Source organism: Chrysemys picta, chromosome 3, assembly GCF_011386835.1.
Source record: "Chrysemys picta bellii isolate R12L10 chromosome 3, ASM1138683v2, whole genome shotgun sequence".
Classification (NCBI taxonomy): Eukaryota; Metazoa; Chordata; order Testudines; family Emydidae; genus Chrysemys; species Chrysemys picta.
The window spans coordinates 132,829,656-132,853,848 of record NC_088793.1 but is presented as its reverse complement, the minus strand read 5'-3'; the positions used below and the strand labels follow the sequence as shown (position 1 = coordinate 132,853,848).

At 43.0% G+C, this 24,193-nt stretch overlaps 1 protein-coding gene across 2 annotated transcripts in view; it reads right to left on the bottom strand.

The window, feature by feature from the left end:
- SLC35F3 (solute carrier family 35 member F3) overlaps positions 1-24,193 on the bottom strand; it is a 266,391-nt gene that overhangs the window by 179,357 nt on the left and 62,841 nt on the right. The gene's annotated exons all lie outside the window — the stretch shown is intronic.

The window sequence follows — 24,193 nt, the reverse complement described above, 5'->3', positions numbered from 1 at the left end:
TTGGACAGCTGTTTCCCCAGGCTGACAGTGGCTGCATGGCTGGTCCTGATGCAGTCACACTCCAGCCCAGGTGAGGAAAGAATTCTGTCAGTGATTCAAAACAACCCCCCCAAACAAAATAAAAAAATCCAATAGATACTGGGGAAGTTGATGGACCATTCAGAGTCTCCTGCTGGTCACAACAGAAACAGAAGGACTTGGGAATCTCTTCCTAAAGTCTGTGCAAGAGATGTAAAAGCTGTACACATAAGTTGGGAATGTACCTGAAGCCTGCACATTTAACTAGCTCATCTGGCTGAGTACAGACTTCTAGTCCAGACTTTATTTATACAGATGATGCAGGAAAGCAAGGGCTCTTTGGGTGAGGTGCAACAACTGCCATTGGGTTGTCCACAGAATTCAGCCCCCAAAGAATGCTCAGAGACCTCTTCATGCTGGTAAAAATCGAACAAGACTCTCTTTCAAGACTGTTGCTGGGACCACCCAGGCTCTCTTACCCAGTCTCTTTGGGGAGCGGGAAATGAAACCCATCAAATCTCTCTTTAGCCTCCCTTGAGTAAAAAGGAATTGTCCTTTTGCACCCTGTTTTCTCTGCTGCCTTTCTCCACTGTAACCATTGGAATGAAGACGTGGGTGCACTCCCCCACTCAAGGAGAGGGTTAACCCTTTTGACTCCCCAAGATAGGTTGGGGTCTGCACACTTCACCAGACTATTTTTTTGCCTGATAGGTTGAAGAATGGGGTGTGCAATCTCATACACTAAGGAAGAAAGTGTCTCTCAGCCAGCTGGGAACCTATGTATTTTTCCCCAAATTTTCTTTCACATAATTTTCCAAAAAGCCTGTGACCCCTTGGCACCCTTCCTGTGTTTTGATCAAGGGCATTTACATTAAATACATTTACATTTTTACTTGCGGTAATTATTAATGGAGTAATTTTTTGTTATTTCACAGTAAAGAACAGATAGTTCAAATCTCATTCTCTGCTCAAGTACTGAGCACATATTCTGTAAGCCTGGAGCTGAAATTGGGCAGCTCTGCTGTAAGTTGATTTGTAGGAGCCTGGAGCAGAGGCATTAGCTAAGCACAGCTATTTTAGATGCCAGTCTTTGCTCCTTTAAGAAAACTGGCAGCGGGATGAGCTGTACTTCAAAGAATAAAGTCTCAGGCAATTATTTTCTTCAGGGTGCCTGATACAGCACCTGAACTGTATAATAAGAACAAAGAGTTTCTGTACAAATGTGTATATTAAACGTTACTAAATGAGCAATCCAGATATACTGGAGAGAAGGTGTACTAAGGTCAGAGCTGGTGAAGAGGCACAGGGCGCTGCCTGGATGGTCCTGACCTCCCAAAGACCCAGTGGGGGTTGGCCATGCTGCCTTTTCCTCCTGACTCAAAACTTGCCTTTCCCCCCCACGCCTGATGGGACAATGAGGGAAGTCTTCTACACAGGGATCACCACACCGATTCCTTCTCCCTGACTCCCTGCTGAAGAGTTTTCTATGGGAGGAGATGATCTGGGCCCTGGTTATAAGACAAAATATTCTTACCTACGCAGTCAGGGAAATTGTGCTAAAATTCTGCTAGTTTCAATCTACTTGTAGCTGTCACTATTCTATTCCCAGTGTGGACATGAAGTTAGTTGCCCGATTTCCTTCTCACTGGATTCAGAAAGATTCACATTTCTGGTGACTGAGAAAGGAATCTGTCTTTCAACCCAATCTACCCTTTAACCATAGAACAAGAATGTACATCAAATGCAGCCACTCTCTCCACCACATTGTCCTCATGGGATGAGTACAGTGTATGTGTGTGAAGAGTGCAGATCAGTAAAATAAATTCTGAGAGCAAAAGTTTGCATTCTTTGGCTTGAAGCACTGAACACATCTCTAAGAAGGTTTTACGCCTAAGCAGAACTCCTCAAGTCTCTGAAGATATTTCTCCAAGTAATTTGAAAAGACAGACTCTAGTAAGTCAGAACCGTCTAATTTTAAGTCTAGAGCACATTTTCTTTTTGGAATTCTTGTTAGATGATGATCCTTGTTAGATGAAGATCCTTTTCTGAAAGTTTAGAGGCATTGCATATAAAAAGTATGTGTATACTGTACAGTGAACTGCAGCTTTGAAGTTTGTACCTTTTGAAAAATAATTACAGCCATTTCAGTTTTATTGTATTGTTCTGCTGCTATGGGATTGTGCCAGCTATTAAACTGTCTCATGTGAAATCGAGTCTATGACTTAAAAGCTTTTAACACTCCTTCTGCCAGTACTTAAAGAACTGAACATAAAGTGAATAGACATTTAAGTTTAGTAGTACTTCTGGCCCACTTATTATGTGATGCTAGTATGTGAAACATTAAAAAGAAACAGCTAGTTTTTACTCATCTTTTAAATCATTTCTCTGCATTTCTTCTTGAATTCTAGCAAAGAGCTTCCTCTTCAGGCAATTTATAACCTGGTTCTGGGAAGTTATTCAGCTATCTCAAATCCATCACATTTGTCAATGCTCAGTGGTTTTATGAATCTGAAGAGTGTGAGTAAGATTTTCAAAATTAATCAGCTGAGCTCTTTCAGTGATACGAGGGGACTTGTACAAATGTGTCTAAATGATAGATGAAGCTCAGATTAGGGTATAAAGCTATGGTTAACCTAACTAAATATACAGTATAACAATAAACTTAGAACATCAATGTCTTTCAGAAAAATGAGGTAAGATATTAACCAACTATAGAGATTATACATTCAGTGCTGAATTTTGTCACCTTTGATATTCTTCACTCATCAGCGACATCATGTATGACGTGATAAAGACATCTCGTCTAATATTTCACCATGACTGCCAGGCTAACTCTTAATGTTTTGTGCCTAAAAGGCGAACTATCAAAGATGTAAAATCTTTTCCATGTAAAATGGAGAAATACCAGTATTGACAACCCCAAGCATTCAAAAATCAGGAGTTAGGTCCCAAAATCATGAGATTGGTATAGTTGGGGTTTCTTAATCGGTCTTCTGGTTTTTGAGACTTTAGGGTACACCTGGGTTACATTTTCAAGCTTCTCTATGCAAACTTGAGGGCTAGAAATTTACATTTTAAAAAAATAGAAGGTTCACTTAATCAAAGGATTCCAGGAACTGGGGCTATAAGTAGGGTTACCAGATAGCAACTGTGAAAAAACGGGACACGGGGTGGGGGGTAATAGGCACCTATATAAGAAAAAGTCCCCCAAAATGGTACTGTCCCTTTAAAAACGGGACATCTGGTGACCCTAGCTATAAGAAAAACAACAAATATCAAGATTCATGATAAAATCCCGAGAGCTGGGAATATTGAAATACTTTGTAATTCTGCTTCTCTGAAGATATGCAGGATTTTCATTTCTGTGTCTTGTGCCTCCTGCATTGGTCATGCAGGACCACCCCCTCACTCTTATGTTTGATCTCTTCAGGTGGTTTAAGTGCCTTGCTCTGCTGAGCTTGCTCCAACCTCAGGTACCTCATGACCAACAGTCAAAATCTCTCAAAACCTCTAAAATTACATACAAAAAAAGAATAAATTCTTTTTCGGCTGTAGGTTGTGTGTTTATTTTTAAATTGTTACACAACAGTTGATGAGTCTAGATCAAGGAAGGTTAAGGCATGTCCCACCCATAAATAATATAAGGATGAACTCTGTCAGTTCCGAGTGGAACAACACCTCACATGGACAAGTTTTCTTGGCCCCATAGACTGACTGACTGGAAGATAGAGGAAAGTGAAAAGGACACCAAGCCTCTAACGGGGGCTGCAGAATTATCAGCTAGTGACACCAAGATTAGAACTATTATTTCTAGGGTGGGCTGGTGCTCCATCCCTGACTGCATTCGGAAAGGAAAGTTCTGGGGTCTCAGAGGTTGGATACTGCTAAGTAGGAGAAAGCCTTACAGCTGGACGGCAGGCAACTCAGAGGGCCAAAAGTCTAAAGAGTTAAGGGAGTTTCCTACATCTCTCACATTGGAGGCATAGGACCCAGGAGTGGGTTAAAGTTGCACACAGGTTAAAATTGTAACTTTCCATAAAACCCAATTCAGTGGGACTCTGTGCAGGCATATGGGTCTGACATTGCTGATCCCTTTTTAGGATCAGGCCCTTGGAGAGATTAGCAGACTCCAGATTCACAAGATGTTTAGGCTCCTAAAGATGCAGACAGGCTCCTAGTGGGGTTTTCAGAAGTGCTGATTTCAATGGGAGTTAGGCACTTTTGTAAATCTCACTAGGTGCCTAGCTGCTTCTATAGGTGCCCAAACACCTTTGTAAGTCTGGCCTTATGTCCACAACAATCTTTAAAAGATCATCGTTTCCTAGACTGGCTGACAACTGGTTTGATAAAATTTAGAAAAATTAGGCCTAAACTACTTTGCAGCATCATGCAAGACAAGCAGCAGCAGAGAACAACAAACAAAACCAAAGCTCCTTTTATCTGGTAATTACTGATCAGCCTAGCACATGAAGATTGAATGGTGCAAAGCCCAATTCATAACAGAAAACAAACAACCCCTCCCCCCTAAATTGCAGGCACTTGTCATACACTGGCTTTTGGCATGTGATCATGTCTGCCTGTAGTGGCTGACCCCTGTGACTATACAATCTGCTACTTTCACACAACTGAGGAAACTCTCCTTGAGCCCTCATAGTACAGGCTTGTGCTTTTGGTGCTGCACCGTGTAGGATTAGATTCCTGTAATGATCAGGTTTGTCTGTACATGCATGTGGCAGTGATTCTTTACACATTATGAAAGCATTTAGCCCCAAAATTCCAGGGCACTCATTAAAAACTAACTCCACCAAAAGTAGGCTGTGCCAGCAGAAATCCAAGATGGCATTACACTTTTTACTAATAATTTATCATTTATTTTTAATACATGGCTTTGCATTTCTTTCTTTAAAGCTTATTCTCACTCTACCCTCATTTCACTCCTTACTCCCTCCCATATACATAATCACTTCTTTATAGGAATAATTATTATTCATACTAGCTCTCCCATCGAGTGACCTATGTGCCTACTGGCATGAGTAAAGCTTGCTTGCCAACTCTCTCCCCTCCTTTCTCTCCACCCCACCACCCCATGCCTGCTAATAATCCCACTGGAGCGGATTCTCTTCTTGTATTGCTGCCAGAGCAGCCCCGTACAAAACTCTGCCTTAAAGGCTTTTCTGTAAATGCTTCTATTCTTCAGATACTGCGGGAAGCAGCATCAAACAAGTTAGAAAATTAGGAAAAATGCAGTGATTTACAGGTGTGACCTCATGAGCATACACAATGATGGACAAGTTACAGCATTCAGACATGTGAATTAGGTAAACATGGGAAAACTGCGCTCTGAAACTTGGGTAGCTAATGATTTGCAAAAACCTGATTAAGAAGAAATAAATGCACAACAAAATGGTTAGGATTCTAGGAATCCCTGAAGATAAAGACATGTCAGATACATTTATGTGAAGGTACAGTGGTCATACTTAGAAAACTCATTCTGTATTTAGAGATATTTCTGGCTCCAGCAGTATCCCCCATATAAGGAATCTCTCTGAAGTGACTTTTAAAATGGAATGACCTTTTTAAGTGCAACCCCATGTATCTGGAAAACCTTATATCTACTTTGCTAAATTTAGTCATCATATTTTATAGATATATAGGACTCAATTCTCCAGGGCTTTGCACCTTTTGCAGCTACTTATACTTATGCAAAGTTGATGTAAAATGCTACCACTGGTGTGAGTGGAGAATGCTGATTTGATAGTATTTTACACCCATTGTGCACAGATGTAAATGACTACCGTAGGTGAAAAGCAGTGGGGGAAAAAAGTCAGACCCATACATGCTTTATCTAACTATGGGCTAGTCTACAATTAAAATTTAGATCAACATAGGTGCATTGGAGAGGGTGTGAAAAATCCCAACGTAGGTATGCTGACCTAACCCCCAGTGTAGACATAGCTAGGTCAAGGGAAGAATGCTTCTATCAGCTACTATTCTTTGGGGAGGTGGTGTTCATACACTGACAGAAAAACCCGTTGCCTCAGTGTAGGCCCCATCTATGCTATGGGGTTATGCTGACATCGCTACCGTGACGTAACTATGCCAATATAGCCTCTGTAGTGCGGACATACTCTGTATGTATACTACAGTGGAAGATGTTAGCAAACTGTATATTTAGGTGACCACACTTTCCATTATTTAAGAAAAGATTGTTGTGCCATTTTTTGAGAAGTTTTACATTTCCACTGTTTGTAGCTGGTCTTTGAGATTTGACAGGAAGATAGCCCTTGGGCTAGACAAGTGCCGTTACTCAGTCCCATTCAGGTTTAATTGAAGATTGGCATTTCCCTTCTCTTACTTTTGTTGCTCATGAAAATTTTGGCAGCATGCAAAAGCGAACACTCAAAGTTAACCAATGCCAGAATTAAAGTTGGCTGTGCAACCTTAATCCAGCCCCCCTGTGTGTATGTATTTTGATACATTTTTAATCACATGATCACATACTGTTTTTTTCCACAGGACCCTGCCTCATTCAGAACATGGTCAGTGAGCAGCTATTCAGTATTTTTCTCCTTGTTGTTCAACGCGTGGCCCTAGGCCTCACTGACTGCATACTTATCAAACCCTGCTCTGAACAGAGTTATCAATTTCCTCATGGGTTTCCCTGTGGTGCTCGTCTCCATAGAATCTAAATGCTCCACAAACATTAATTAATTTTCACAACACCCCTGTGAGGGTTGGTGTTACCCCCATTTTACAGATGGGGAACTAAGGAACAGAAAGGTTACGGTCAAGAGTGTCTACTAATTGTGGGTAACCAACTTGAGACAACTATGGCCTGATTTTTCACAGGACTTCCTATGTTCAAAGCACAGCTCCCATTGACTTCGGTTGCAACTTTGAGTGCTGAGCATTGCTGCAAATCATACAGCTGCGTCTCAAGTCAGGCAGGAACACACCATTAGTGACGACCTGTAAAAAGTTTGATATAAGTGGACTTGCACTGCATCACATAGGAATTAAGTGGCAGAGGCTGGGACTGAATCTAATTCTCCAGGGCAGCATTCAATTGTCTTCTGTTCTTTCTCGTCCTATAATCCCCTGCCTCATTCACTACACACCTTGCAACTTCTGCAACAAATGATGCAGGAGTCCTATAGCAACAATTGCCTTTTCATTACATCAGCCCTGATTCATCCCCAGAGTGCCAACCATCCCGTGCACTGAATGAGGCAGGGCTCCTGTGGAAAAAAATAGTATGTTCTCACGGCATTAAAGAATGTATCATAATGCATCTGCACAAAGGGGGTAATAAAAGTACCTCAATTCTGGCATTTCCTAACCTTTGAGCATTTGACTTTGCAATCGTAATAATGTTCTTTTAATGTAGTTTGCATGTGTGTAATTTCCTTGTTTTTTTAAAAAACAATCAAAAATTGAAAAAACAGAAATTCCATCACGTAACATATGGACACTCACGTGGGACATCAGCAGAGTTGGAATCTTTAGATCCATGGCACAGACCTCTGCCACTTGAGCAAAGGGAGTGACTTATAGCAATAGCAGGTTGTAATCCTCTACGTGGATCAACACTGGGGGGTGGGGGTGGGGGTAAGAAATGTGTCCTGTTAGTGGGTTTTGCAGATATTTGCTGACAGCAGAGAAATGGAGAGACTCGGTAAACTTGGGTTCCATTCCAGGCTCTGGAGGGGAGTGTGCGCCACTGTGCATAGACCTTTCTGCCCATTCACCCTCCGCCCCAAGTCTGACCCCTTGCCCTCCAAACTGTCCTTATCCCAGACCTGTCTCTTCCCCCCAGCTGGCTCCTTGTCCCAGGCTCCACTCCTCAGAATCCTTAGCCCAGTCCTAATCTCAATGCCCATTCAGTCCTAGTCTCCACCTCTGGGCTCTGCATGAGTCTCAGTCTTCCTCTATTTGCAATCACAGTCACTCCCTCCTGCTCCCCAGCCACAGTCTCCTTGCCCAGTCCCACCCCCAGCTTCTTGTCCTCATTCACCTCGCCCAGCCAAGTCTCAATTCTCTATTCCTGACTCCCAGTCTTATCTGTCTCTCTGCCTGCTCTTGTTTACCCTTTCCACTGGCTCCCAATCCCAGTCTCCCTCCCCAGGTTCCTCATTCAATCTCAATTTCCCCAGCTCCTCGTCCCAGTTTCACCTTTCCCTGACCTCTTGTCCAGCCAATTCCAGGTCTCCCGCAAACTCCAGCTCCTCATAAAATCTGTCCCACCCTCCCTTGCTCCCCTCCCACTGGTTCCCAGTCCTAGTCTCTATACCCAGCCAGTCTCAGTCTCCTGGGGACCTTGTCCAGTCTCAGCCTTCCTTCCCAAAATTGCCTCCTAGTCCCCATTATGTTTCCCTCCCTGGAGTCCCAGTCTCTCCTCCCCCAGCATCTTGTTCCAGTCTTCTTGCTCAGCTAGTGCCAATCTTCCCCACCCCTTCTTCCCACACACCTGGCACTCAGTCCAAGTTTCTCTCTGTTTCCATCCACCCAATTAGTCTCTCAGTCCAGTCTTCCCCAGGTTCTTGTCTCAATCTACTCTTTCTCCCTCCTCCAACCTCAGGTCCATCCTTTCCATATCTGATTCAGGAAGCTTCCTCCTCCAGGCTGCTTCAGAGCCAGCAAAGGGAGTACTGAGGGCACAGGGAAAACAGTCTCCCTGCTCTTAGTTTGGGTGCCCATTCCAGTCAGGAGTAGCTGAGGGCTGCAATTACAGGGAAAGGCTCACTTTGCCCCTGTACGCCATGGCTGGAGAATGCTCAGTGTGGATGGAATCTTCAGCTGCAATGGAAATGTATTTTCCTCCTTTCCCCATTGTCCAGAGTCTCAAAAAGGGCTCAGTTGTTTTTGCTCAAGTTTAAAAAGAAGTACCTCTGCCTCAGGCAAAGACCCGGCTTTGAATGTTTCATCCTGAATGATGAAAATTTCAGAAAGTTGTATGCAAATGAAAGAGTGAGTTTACAATGATAACACTTAAGCACCTAAGCTATAGGTTGTTTGCAGTGTTGTTGTAGTCATGTTGATCCCAGGAGATTAGAGAGACAAGGTGGGTGACGTAATATCTTTTATTGGACCAACTTCTGTTGGTGAAAGAAACAAGCTTTAGAGATCCAGAAAAAGAGCTCTGAGTAAGCTTGAAATCTTGTCTCTTTTACTAACAGAAGTTGGTCCAATAAAAGGTATTGCCTCCCCCACCTTGTCTCTCTAAACTATAGATGTCAGTAATGCTCCATCTATAATGTGCAGAGATCCAGATCACCCCCACTTACAGACTTGTGCACAGAAAACAGTGCAGAAAAATTACTAATCTGTCTCAGTAAAACAATGCTTGTCATCATTAATTGCTTGATACTGCCACTAACAGGTGACGGGAGTTGAGCAATGGTCCCATGGTCCATATTGCATCCTTCCTGCCAAGAGCAGCTGCAAAGCAGAGTCTTGGCAACTACACCTAGCTAAAACTTTACATATAATACAAATTAACAAGGCTTCTAAATTATGAACCTGAGAAACAAATGGTGAGCACAAGTTTTCAATCAAAGGGGACAAGATAATCTATGCCACTCCTTCCAGTTGTTGCCCACAGCTTACAAACATCACCTCAATCTTCTCTAGGTGAAGCCTCAGCCAGCTAGCTCTCACCCAAGCCCTAATCTTATTCTGTTCCTAGGAAAGCTACTCACGTGCACCTGACGGGTCAGACAAGATGGAGTTATTTTGTTCAATGAGGATGCTTTCCTTATTTTCATAACTAACAACAGGATGAAGGTTGGGATATATGGAAAACATTATATATCCACATAGAAAATACCTGTAAAATTACAAAATATAGGTAAATTCTAATTTGTTTATTGTTATCAATAGTACAATTCATATATTGGACAGGGCAGTGTTTAGGTAACACGAGGCTACTGGTCATGGTCTCCAAGTCCTAAGTGGAAGGGGAATGAACAATAAGCTTTGGCAGTTGTTGGAAACTTAACAGCGAGTTTCTACCATCTGGTACTTATTTTAAAATATGGATATTTAATATTCTATTCAAATCAATTTAAAAGGAAGTCTAGTGTTAGCCCTCATTCCATCATAACCAGGGTTATTTTTGTCTGGAAATATATATTTATGTGCACACTTTATATTCATAGCACATATCATTCCAGAAAACATGACCATGATCTCATGTAGGCTGATATTCACATCTGTGCAGAGAACCCACATAAGGCCTATGCACCCTATAACTCCTCAAGATAGTGCTTACATGAGATTTAAGTGATGAGCATGCTTTGTATAAGCACACGGGTGATTTTCACTTAGAATGGAGATCTGCTAGAAAAATGTGACAGTCAGTGGTACTCCATCAAAGCTCACACTGCTTCATTGTGTTAGTCTTGTCTGGTAATAGAATTTGAAACAGCTAGAATAAAATATAAAAATCTTCAGCAAAAAGTGTGTCTTAATGTACCACATATAAACAAATTGGTTATTCTGTCTTGCATTTTGAATCATGCTAGAACAGAGGGCCCTGGAGCTAAGAATTAGATTGGCTTCAAAATAGAGATGTTAGGGACAACAGAACCTAAGCTTTCAGGGAAGAAAGCAAGCTTTGAAGGGTCCAATAAACCGAGAAATTACTTGGGATGTCAGCCCTACTACATGTACTAGAATAGCCACAGACTGAATAGTAATCATAGGGCTTAACAATTCTCTAAATTCAGCAACAGCTGTTATCTGAACTGTGCAGTATTTTACATTCACCTCTAAAACGCTACATAATTTATTAACTCATTTTTATAAAATTTGAATCAAATTAGGACCGGAAGGATGGTTTAATGGCTAAGGCACTAGCTGGAGACCTGGGTTCAATTCCCTGCTCTGCCACTAACTTGTTGCATGATCTTGGGTAAGTCACTTAGTCTCTCTGTGTTCTCTATATGCAAAGTGGGAATAATAGTTCCCTATTTCATATAGGTGTTGTGAAGATAAACACATTAATAGATTGTTAAGTGTTCAGATATTATAATAATAAAAGTATCTGTGATCAAGTGATATACAGAGTATATTCTAACAGGACAAGACTAAATTCACTTTTTTCCTTTTGTGAAGGAACCAATAGGCTAAAATGGATATTTTATTCAAATGTCAATGTTGGAACACAAAGAACAACTTTTATTCCAGGGCTGCTATGGACTATGTTAGGAGCGCACACAGGTCTGTGAGCTGCAGCAGAGTTACTATAGAATGTAATTTTGGAGCTTCCTAGTGATTAAAAATTGTACCTTCTCCAGTACACTTATCCTACATATACTACTTAAGCCTGGTGTATGCAGCTTTCATTAATGAGTATTACATGTGCACATCAAAAGATTGCAACCTAAAGTATCAAAAGAAAATTCAGACTAGACTGTTATTCATCAATATCCTGAAAGAGATAAAGCTGATTTTCTTCCTCAAAAGGTTGTTCATGTTTATTAAGAATAAGAGATATTCTCATACAAGTCCCTCACTCCAGCTGTCAAAGATTCTTCTTGAATAATTCAACACTTTTCAACTTACACTAGCATTCTACACTGACAAAAATACAGTGATACTATTATAATTACTGTAACTTTTTACTATCCAATTTTACTACATTTCTGTCAAATATCTGGGAGATGCAAATTCAGAAATGGCTATGTATATGCAGAAATATATATACCCCAAACTGAGACATATGTACGAGTATATGTCCTTTGCTGGAATATTTTTACAAGGTGAATAGGTGCATAGAATAAACTCTGTTGCAAAAAAAATGCATATTTTAAAGGGAAGTGGTGTCTAGGTTATTTTGACTTTTAAATAGTGACAATCCTGGGATTGAATGCAATGCAATTACTAAAACCAACCCTCAGAGGAAGACACCTCCTGTAGATTTACAGCCACCCTTCTTGCTGATCCAGGTGAGGGTTTGTTGAGCCCAGCAGGGTGCTATAATCTAAATATAAAACCTTTTTGGTCAGGATGGATCAGGTCATTATAGGGCTTGTCTAGACTAGACAACAACTGAGGCTAGGTCAAAGTTAGCTAACACGGGTGGGGAAGAGGGTGCGGGGGGGAGGATGAAGGCTGGGTGGTCTACGGTCTTCCTCAATCAGCTAAATCAGAGTCAAGGGTGTTAAACTGCATCTACACAATTCAAAAGGGCCTGGCTAAATTCTGGTTAGCTAACTTGGGGTTAGTTAATGCTGACCTAGCCTTTTCCTGATCACAGGTTCTGCGGGATTAATGGAATCCTGGATGATTTTCCTCTGGGGGAAAAAAAAAAACAAAATCAGGAATTCCAAAGTCAATATTTTAAACTAAATTACCATCAATACGTCTACAGAACATGTATGGCTTCTATGGTTGTAATATATACATTGCAACAGTCTGTTCATCAGGTAAGAGATTTGATTCACATGAGTTGAAAGGAAAATAAAGTTATGTTTTGGCTGTTTGAGGCACAAATTATTATAGCCTTTAAGTAGTCAGTTAATACATTAGAGAAAAGGACTTAGACACTGTACTATTTCTATGCATGCTTTTTTTAGGCTGCAAGTATTATAACAGATAAGGCCAAGATTCAGCAATGCACTGTAACTTGCCAGCAATTGATATCAATGGAGACAGAAGCAACTGCTTGAATAAGATGTCAGAAAACTCATAGGTTTCAGAGTAGCAGCCGTGTTAGTCCGTATCCGCAAAAAGAACAGGAGTACTTGTGTCGCCTTAGAGACTAACAAATTTATTAGAGCATAAGCTTTCGTGGACTACAGCCCACTTCTTCAGATGCATATCGGAAAACTCATAATGAGACATGCCCACAAATGTTTTGCAAGGAGGAAAAGTGCAATGAAACAAAGGTGGCTAAAAGTGAGTAATTATTATTTGAAAACTATGGAGGCTGGTTAATGCCATGGATTGGATGCCATGATTTTCATCTTTGTTTTTGTCATATTGGGGTCTTGGCCTCTAGCTGGGCAGATGTAATGGTAAATAGAACAAACTTTAGCAACAGATCTGATAGCTGCATCAGAGACAAAGCAGGATCTCAGCAATGCAGAGTGGCAACACAGGATCCTACGAATGGTCTTTCGGTGAAAGCTTAAGTCTTCCAAGAGGCCATGCAGCTCCTCATCCAAAATCCTTAAGATTTAAAAATGAGACAATTTGTTTTCATAGAGTAGTTTTAAGTCAGCCAGATTAGGTTTTATAAGGATAGTTAGGTTATTTATAAAGTAACTTGTAAACTTTTTTGTCCTTTTTTATCTCTCAAGGACTCTCTCTCTACTTGCCTGCAGACTCCACAGTTCAGATCCCTTCTTTGACAGAGGAGGGAGGACTGGAGCGGCTGACATAGGACTTCATTAATAAAGAATTAAAGGAGGGTAATGTAATCAATACCAGTCAACATGGGTTTATGGGAAATCGAGCCTGCAAACTAACTTGATTTTTTTTTTTGACGAGATTACGTATATGTGCTGCCGAAGCGAGCACTACTTAGACTTCTGTAGAAAGTTTGACTTGGTACCACATGTTGTTTCCAATAAAAGGTATTACCTCACTCATCTTGTCTCTTTTAGTATCACATGACATTTTGATTAAAAAAACTAGAGCAATGTAAAATTAACATGGCATATATTCAATGGATTTATGAGATGGCTAATTGCTAGGTCTCAAAATGTAATTGTAAATGGGGAATCATCATCAAAAGGTATGTAAAAAAAACAGAAAGTCACTCTGCTCTAGTTCTGCCTTATTTAGGTCATGGTTATCACCTTACGACAGCGTGCAAGAGTGCAAGGCCCCGCCTCTGCCCTTTCCCTCTCCCACAATGCACCAGCCAGCAGCACTGGTGCAGAAAGGGAAATAATCTGCTGCTGGTATATACTAGTGGTGGACTGGCTCCCCCTTGCTCTAGTGAGGAAGTAGAGAGTCACAGTTCCCTTCCGATTCTGCTCCTTGGAGCTATGTTATTATGCATTGCCCTTTCTTGGGGCAAATTGTTACATCTGACAGTCTAACTCATAGATTGCAAGGAATAGGTCTCATGGGTCTCGAGTATAAACCTTTACTCCTCACAGTACTCCAAATTCACATGAATATTCCCACTGACATCAATCAGAATATTCAGGTAAGTGTGAACTATTTGCATGTGTAGGGTATTGCCCTAGCCCAGTGGTTCTCAAAGCTGGTCCGCCGCTTGATCAGGGAAAGCCCCTGGCAGTCCAGGCTGGTTTGTTTACCTGCCGCGTCTGCAGGTTTGGCCAATCACGGCTCCCACTGGCCGCAGTTCACCACTCCAGGCCAATGGGGGCTGCGGGAAGGGCGGCCAGCACATCCCTCGGCCTGCGCCACTTCCCGCAGCCCCCATTGGCCTGGAGCAGCGAACCACAGCCAGTGGGAGCCGCGATCGGCCGAACCTGCAGACCCAGCAGGTAAACAAACTGGCCTGGCCCACCAGGGTCTTTCCCTGAAAAAGCGGCGGACCGGCTTTGAGAACCACTGCCCTAGCCCATATAGTAATGTCATATTTTACCAGTGTAAAATACTAAAAGCCATCATAACGCATATTTAAATAACTTTTCTGACTATGTGCCATATAGATGAGTTTGCTTATTTTCACAGTGATGGTACAAGGTGCTTTATAAAGACAGCTTTTCAATTAAGAGCCCAAATCAGTAATAAATAAAAATAACAACAAAATCTCTTAATGATATCTATGGGAGATTTTCTTGAACAAAGACTATTTACTGGGCCCCATGGGAATACTAGCAAGAATTGGGTTACTTTAGATATATTCAGGATTGAAAAACAAAAACAACACACACACAAACAAATACCCCTAGTGAAGCTATGAAGGTTGCCTCACTGTTTCTTCAAGTCCCTGAGAATCAGCTGTGTAATAACCAAACTGCACAGCAATGTTCCTGAAATTAATTCAGTTGCAAGGCAGATGAATAATCTAGGACTAAGAGGTAATTATTTCGCTAAGCGACTCTGTCACAAGTTTTCACCATTACTGTTGCAATTTCAAATACCATTCTCTCCTTTTTATTTCCTAAAATGCCTATTGTTCTAGGTGAAGTTAAAAGTAATGAAACTTTATTGATTAAAAAGGCACAGATAAAAGCATCCACACCCTTTTAAAAAATCATCATACAATTATCTAGCAATTTACTAAGCAACACAATAGCCACTCAAAATATTCATGTGCAGTGCCAGGAGGAGGAAAAAAATTGGAGTTACAGTTAACAGGGATAGCACAGCAAGCATAACATTAGACAGAATTTCATCACCACTAATCTTTTATTCAAAACCTTACATCTTTAAAATCTTTCATTTTTTATGATTTTATTGTCATCTACTAAATGAAAAACTGCAGCTGCTTTGAATTTTGTATATCTTATCAAAAAAGCACCCCCCAGGCTAATATTTATCATAAAATTGCATAGTGTATGCTAGTAGCTATAACCCTAGATTTATTGTATTGTTTTCATTTTCATTAAATTGCTGATTTACATCTGCAAAAAAGGGAAAACTACAGGTTTCAGTGAAAATTGCTTACTTTTTATCGTAAACATATGTTTACAGGATCATTCCTGTAAAGGTTGTACAATTTTTGTGTCTTAGGGCTCCATTCAGAAAAAAACTTCAGCAAATATCTAACTTTAAGCACATGCTTAAGAACTCCATGAAACCAGAGTTAGAATTAAGCATGCATGTACTTAAGTGCTAAATCAGGTCCACAATTTTATATCTATATTAGTCTGTATGTACAATTGACTATATTATAAATTGACCGTGTCCCTTCAAAATTCCACCAAAAAGAATGGACAATAAAAATCTTGAATAGTAGTGATCTCTTAAAAACAGATTAATATTTAAAGGGACACAGTCAACTGGAAATCTAGTTGTTGCTTTTTAAAGAGTGTAAAGTAATTTTAGATACTACATCTGGACCTGACTCTGCTTGCCAATGGTTATGGTCTTCCAATCACATTTTCCTATTTTAAAAAAGATTTCTCTCTATTTGCTCTTCAAAAGACCACAAACTACAGGAGAAAATGACTGATTGTACAGGAGAAAGTGATTATTACAATGTGCCATTAAATGCAAAGTGAACAAACTAAATACAGGTCTGTCGCATCTTATGCGCATTTAACATGTGCGATTTCAGCTTTACAAGGTCGGCAAAAACAAAACAAAACAAAAAACCAAAAAAGAGAAAAATAACAATTTTAATACTGTACCTGTAGTGCGGGCGATTTCGCCCGCCATTGAACTCAATGTAATTTTGACTATACGCGGTTTTCCCTTTACGCGCTAACCGCGGAACGGAACCCCCGCGTAAGATGAGACAGACCTGTAAAACAAATAAACATCTTCCCCCTACAATTTCCTTCAATTACATTAACCTTTGTAGTTAATTTAACACCAGCTGTTTAAAAATTCCAAAACAAAAGGGTGATTTTTAAATTGAATTCATCCCTTTAAGTCTACTTTCAAATGAATAAATGCAGGAAAACATTTGCAAATAAAAGTGTGATTTTTAAGTTGACAGTTTCCCTTTAAAAACACAGCAGATTTATTTAGGTAAAAATAAGAGAGGAAGTTTTTTTCAAATGTTCCATCTGGAAAAAAAAAGAAAATTTTTTATGGAAACACAAAGTACACATTTTATTCTGAAAATTTAATTGCAATGAGTTTTCTTTTTGATACAACACAACTTCAGAATATATTAGCTTACAGTCAACACTTCAGTAGGAAAACGTGTCCTGAATCGTTCAGCCATTTTAATGGATTACTTTCTAAGCTCATACATGAGACAAACAGCAGGATGTGAGGTCTGACAAAGATTATAGCAATATGAAAAGTTAGCTCAATCCAATAAAGAATCAGTGTACTGTTTCATATCATACGATGTGATAAAAAGAAAGAGAAAGATGACACTTTCCAATTTTATTTGCAAGTGTAAAATGCTCATAATCATCCTTAACAAGATAATGATCTACTGGAATATTTTTTCTGTATTTTTCAGACAAAGTTTTTGACCATTTCACAGTTTCACATTATAATACAAAAAAAGCAAAACAAATTGTGTTTAAATAAGTTTTTAGAAAAAATCTTTGAGAAAAACCCCCCACATACTTAAAATTACAAATGAATGCCTCGAATTTCCTTATGTACAGTACATGGGTTTGAGCAATTAAACACTATCATACCACATCATGAAACAAAATAACTTCTCTAATAATCCAGTGTACATACAATATGATGGGGGCTAATTTAGCTACAACTAATCAGGAAAGAGATCTTGGAGTCATATTGGATAGTTCTCTGAAGACGTCCACGCAGTGTGCAGCGGCAGTCAAAAAAGCAAACAGCATGTTAGGAATCATTTAAAAAGAGATAGAGAATAAGACGGAGAATATCTTATTGCCCTTATATAAATCCATAGAACACCCACATCTTGAATACTGCGTACAGATGTGGTCTCCTCATCTCAAAAAAGATATACTGGCATTAGAAAAGGTTCAGAGAAGGGCAACTAAAATGATTAGGGGTTTGGAACGGGTCCCATATGAGGAGAGATTAAAGAGGCTAGGACTTTTCAGCTTGGAAAAGAGGAAACTAAGGGGGATATGATAGAGGTATATAAAATCATGAGTGGTGTGGAGAAAGTGAATAAGGAAAAGCTATTTACTTGTTCCCATAATATACGAACTAGGGGCCACCAAATGAAATTAATGGGCAGCAGGTTTATAACAAATAAAAGGAAGTTCTTGTTCACACAGCGCCCAGTCAACCTGTGGAACTCCTTTCCTGAGGAGGTTGTGAAGGCTAGGACTATAACAGGGTTTAAAAGAGAACTAGATAAATTCATGGAGGTTAAGTCCATTAATGGCTATTAGCCAGGTTGGGTAAGGAATGGTATCCCTAGCCTCTGTTTGTCAAAGGGTGGAGATGGATGGCAGGAGAGAGATCACTTGATCATTATCTGTTAGGTTCACTCCTTCTGGGGCACCTGGCATTGGCCACTGTCGGCAGATAGGATACTGGGCTAGATGGACCTCTGGTCTGATCCAGTATGGCCATTCTTATGTTTTTATGTTCTTAAGAACTCTGATGATCAAATCCTTCCAAGATCAAGACAATTTTCTATAGCTGCAAGGATTCTATTCTTTTAATAAAAACTAAGGCCCCAATTCTGCAAATACTTGTTCTCATGATAACTTTATGCACATGTGCTATCCCATTATACTCATTGGGAATGCTTGTGTGCATAACTGTTTGAAAGATCAAGGTCTAAATAGGCATGCAGTTCAGAAAAGGATAATTCTGTTTTATATTAAACAATTCAGCTTGCAGCTACAGTCTCTGGAGAATGATGTATTTCAGAACACAATATTACTAATAGCACTATTACTTTCATTATGACATTCCTTTAATGACATAAACAGGGGGAACTGATCTTCAATAGTTTAGTATTTTTAGAAAAGGTTCCAGTGGGTGCTTGACATGAGAGGCAGATCCTCAACTGGTGTATCAAAGGTGCATTGAGAAAATAAAATTAATAAAAATCCCCCCCAATACTACTTTAAGCTCTGATTATGCATGGTCATCTACACGGGTTGATGGAGCCCCATTTATTATAATAGGGTTCTTCATGGGTGTAGCAGTCCGTCCTCACAGAGCTCTGCTGAAGTCATATAACTATAATATTAACTATCTGCCAGAACCAAAACTATTATTTATAGATAAATGAAGGATCAGTTCTGTAAAGTATGTAAAATTATGTAGAAATACTGAAGTGTGGTTAATTTAGATTTTCAACACATTTAGGGCTCAACGAAGCATCAACAGGCAGGGTAAACTTTGGGATTTTGAGCCTGATCCAAAGCCCATTGAAGTCAATAGAAAAAACTCACACTGATTACAATAGGCTTTGAGTCAGGCACTTTGAATGAAACAGCTTGCCAGGGAAAAAATATCTAAGGAATAAAACTGTCCTGCTGGAACAGTACAGGAACTGAATATTATTCAGTGGAACTCACCCAGCAGCACAGGAAGAATTTCACAAGGCTAAGTCTGGCAATATCTGAAGTCCTTACTCATCTGAAATTCCCATTGGTCTTAACTCCACCTGACATTACTCTAGTACATAATTAGTAATGGCCAAATCCTGCAGCCCTTTCTGACTGAAAGACTGGCAAGGAGCTCTGTTTTGTGTAACTGAGGTTAAAAATCTACCAAAAATAACTGAAATAAACTTTCCCTAAGTGCAATAACACACTTCAAAGTATGTGATTCCAATATCATTTTGTATGTGTATTGCTTGGGTGCTGTAGGCACTCAGCCATTCATAGCATATACAGGGGTATACACAGTAAGCTATTTGTTCTATTCCAGGGTTGTTTTAAAAGGGCATGCAATGAAGACCTAGCTAGCAATTGCATTCACACCAAGCGCAAGCTCTATTCCCCATCGATCTGACAAAATTATTATTGAAAACAGTAGGATACAGAACCAAAATAGGATTTTACCACGGCAGAAACGTTTCCCTGGACACATTTCTGTTAGGAACAAAAAATGAAAAGGAGATCTGGAACAGCACTGAATGAGAAGCCACAGCCCCCTAGCCCTGATAAGAAACAAAATGATGCCAGTAGCAGGATATCCTCAGACACTGACACAGAAAAAAACAGTCAGCAGTGGGGAAGAAATTACACAGAACGGTTACTTACCTTCTGTAACTGTTGTTCTTCAAGATGTGTTGTTCACGTCCATTACACATTAGGTGTACGCGCGCTGCGCGGACGTCGGAAACTTTTCCCCTTAGCGGCTCCCGTCGGGCCGGCGGGGCCCCCTCCTTCCCGCCAGAGCGGCACCCCGCTCCAGGGTATATATATCCCTGCCGACCCGACCCCTCCGGTTCCTTCTTGCCGGAGACTCCGACAGAGGGGAAGGAGGGTGGGAAGTGTAATGGACGTGAACAACACATCTCGAAGAACAACAGTTACAGAAGGTAAGTAACCGTTCTTTCTTCTTCGAGTGATTGTTCACGTCCATTACACATTAGGTGATTCCCAAGCTTACCCTTGGAGGTGGGTAGGAGTCAAAGTACAACTGACTGTAGCACAGCCCGACCGACCATCGCGTCCTCTCTGGTCTGATGATGGATCGCGTAGTGGGCTGTGAACGTATGTACGGACGACCAGGTGGCTGCCTTACAGATCTCCTGGATAGGGACCTGCGCCAAGTATGCCGTTGAGGACGCTTGGGCTCTAGTCGAATGGGCCCGGATCTCCGGGGCCGGAACATTGGCGAGCTCATAACAGGTGCGTATACAATGCACAATCCATGCCGACAAGCGCTGTGTCGAGATAGGCAAGCCTTTCATACGTTCTGCAATGGCAATGAACAGCTGAGGTGTTCTGCGGAACGACCTGGTCCGCTCCAGGTAAAATGCCAATGCCCTTCGGACATCCAGGGTATGTAGGCTGCGGTGGTGAGGGTCCGTATGGGGTTTAGGAAAAAACACCGGTAGGCAAATGTCTTGTCCCATGTGAAACTGTGATACCACTTTTGGGAGGAATTTGGGGTGCGGCCTCAGTTGCACCTTATCTTTATGGAACACTGTATAGGGTGGTTCCGAAGAGAGGGCCCTCAATTCCGATACCCTTCTGGCCGACGTGATGGCCACGAGAAACGCCACCTTCCACGAGAGGTGCGTGAGGGAGCAAGTGGCTAGGGGCTCAAAGGGAGGACTCATGAGTCTTGTTAGGACTAGGTTCAGGCTCCACGCCGGGACAGGCAGGCGCGAGTAGGGAAACACCCTTTCCAGCCCCTTGAGGAATCGGGCCACTGTGGGGTTGGAGAACACTGACATTCCCAACTCTCCCGGATGGAAAGCCGAAATAGCGGCTAAGTGAACTCTAATTGAGGCGGGCGCAAGCCCTTGATTCTTGAGGTGCAGTAGGTAGTCCAAGATCGACGGAATTGAGGCTTGTAAAGGCTGTATGCGTTGAGGCTCACACCAGTGGGAGAACCTTTTCCATTTTGCCAGGTAGGTCGCTCTTGTAGAGGGCTTCCTACTATTAAGGAGGATTTGCTGAACTTGGTAAGAGCATCTGTGTTCTGCATCATTCAGCCAGAGAGATACCATGCCGTGAGATGTAGCGAAGACAGGTTCGGGTGGAGTAGGCGACCTTTGTCTTGCGTGACTAGGTCGCGATGGAGGGGGAGGGTGATTGGATCGGCTATGGACAGTTCCAGCAGGGACGTGAACCAATGCTGGCGTGGCCAGGCCGGGGCGATAAGTATGATCGTCGCCCTGTCCCTGCGGGTCTTGAGGAGAACCTTGTGTATGAGTGGAAACGGAGGGAAGGCATATCTTAGGCTCCCTCCCCATGGGATCATGAAGGCATCTGCTAATGATCCCCGGCTGAGGTTCTGGAACGAGCAGAACTGAGGGCATTGGCTGTTGTCCCTGGTGGCGAATAGATCCACCCGGGGAAAGCCCCACCTCCGGAAGATCGAATGCAGGACGTCTCATCTCAACGTCCATTCGTGCATTCGGTAGGATCGGCTGAGGTGGTCTGCTAAGCCGTTTTGAATCCCCGGAAGATACGTCGCGATGAGGTGTATCGCATGGGCTATACAGAAGTTCCATAATTGGAGTGCCTCGTGACAGAGGGGAGAAGACCGGGACCTGCCCTGCTTGTTTATATAGAACATGGCGGTAGTGTTGTCCGTCAGGACTGCCACGCTGTGACCTTTTATGGAGGCGCGGAAGGTTTGACAGGCGAGGCGAACCGCTCTTAGCTCCTTCAGATTGATGTGAAGCAGCTTGTCTTCTCTGGACCACAGCCCTTGGGTCCGCAGTTCCCCCAGGTGCGCCCCCCAACCCAGGTCCGATGCATCTGTTACCAACGTCAGAGTGGGCTGTGGGGCAGCGAAGGGGATCCCTTCGCATACCTGTTGGCGATCGAGCCACCAGCGGAGCGAGCCCAACACCTGGTTTGGGATCGTGACTACCTGATCCAACGGGTCTCTGTTGGGGCGATGCGTGTGGGCGAACCACAACTGTAAAGGCCGGAGCCTCAGGCGGGCATGTCTGACCACGTGTGTGCAAGCTGCCATATGCCCCAGAAGCTGCATGCAACACCTTGCCGTTGTCGTGGGGAATTTTTGGACCGAGCTTACGGCTCTGTGAATTGACATGAACCGTGCTTCTGGTAGGCTCGCTTGCGCGGTTACCGAGTCCAGGGTAGCACCTATGAAGTCCAGCCTCTGTGTGGGGACTAACGTGGATTTGGGCACATTGACCCGGAGGCCGAGCTTGTCGAACGCCTGCAAGGCCAGCGTCCCGTGAGATCGGACCTCGGCCTCCGACCTGCCCGCGAGTAGCCAATCGTCCAGGTACGGGAACACACGCATCCTTCTTTTTCGAAGGAAGGCTGCTACCACGGACATGCACTTCGTAAACACCCGTGGTGCTGACGCCAGGCCGAAGGGCAGGACCGTAAATTGGAAATGGCGCTGGCCAACAACGAAGCGCAGAAAACGTCTGTGGGCCGGATTGATTGCGATGTGAAAATAGGCATCTTTCATATCGAGGGCAGCATACCAATCCCCCGGATCCAGGGATGGGATAATAGTTCCAAGGGAGACCATACGGAAGCGTGCTTTGATCAGAAACTTGTTTAGATCGCGCAGGTCCAAGATAGGACGGAGGCCCCCTTTCGCCTTGGGGATCAGGAAGTATCTGGAATAGAATCCTTTTCCCCTTAGGTCTGGTGGGACCTCTTCTACTGCTCCTGCAGCGAGAAGGGTCTGTACCTCCTGTACGAGGAGTTGCTCGTGAGAAGGGTCCCTGAAGAGGGACGGGGAAGGGGGAAGGCAGGGAGGGGGCGAGGAAAACTGGAGGGTATAGCCCGCCTTCACTGTGCGCAGGACCCAGCGGTCCGATGTTATGCGCAACCAGGCCCGGTAGAAATGGGCCAGACGGTCCTTGAAACCCAGAGGAGGATCCGGTATATGAAGTGGTACGCTGTCCTCGGGCGTAGCTTCAAAAGCCTGGTTTATTTCCCGGCTGTGGCTTGCCCTGGCCGTGACTCTGGCCCTGGTTAGGCGTGTTGTTAAGTCTCCGCCTATTATCCCTGCCTCGACGGCAGTAAGGCTCGTGTCGGGGCCGAGGGTGGTATTGCCTTTGCGGCGGCTGAGGTTTAAAGGGCTTACGCTGCGTTACCGGCGTGTGCATACCCAACGACTTAAGGGTCGCTCGTGAGTCCTTAAGGCTATGTAGCCTGGCGTCCGTCTGGTCGGAAAACAAGCCCGAACCTTCAAACGGGAGGTCCTGCAGCGTGGTCTGCACCTCTGGGGGGAGACCTGAAGCCTGCAACCACGCTGAACGCCTCATCACGACTCCCGACACAATTGTTCTAGCCGCAGCGTCGGCTGAGTCTAGTGCGGTCTTGGCCACTGCCATTCCCTCATCCACCAGGGCCGTGAACTCCTGATGCGCGTCAGGTGGGAGGGAGTCCTTAAACTTGGCGACTGATGCCCAAGAGTTAAAATTGTGCCTGTTTAGAATCGCCTGCTGATTGGCGATCCTCAGTTGAAGGCCCCCCGATGAATAGACTTTCCTCCCGAATAAGTCTAATCTCTTAGCGTCCTTGCCCTTGGGGGCAGGAGCTTGCTGGCCATGCCGCTCCTTTTCGTTGACCGCCGAGACCACCAGCGAACAGGGGGACGGATGCAGAAAGAGGAAGTCAAACCCTCTAGATGGGGCGAAGTATTTCCTCTCCACGCCCTTTGCAGTTGGCGCACTGGAGGCCGGTGTTTGCCACACCGTCTTATAGTTGGACTGTACTGTCCGTATAATCGGGAGAGCGACTCTGGAGGGGCCCTCTGGGCTCAGGATATCGACCATGGGGTCGTCCTGCTCTACAGTCTCCTCCGCTTGCAAGCCCAGCTTGAGGGCTACCCGGCAAAGCAGGTCTTGGTGTGCCCGATGGTCAATCGGGGGAGGGCCGGACACCAGTGTGCCCGCTACCGCCTCATCTGGTGAGGAGGAAGAGGTCGGGGCCTTCTGCCCATCCTCATTGTCTTGCAATCCGGCATCAGCCAATTGTTCCTCTGC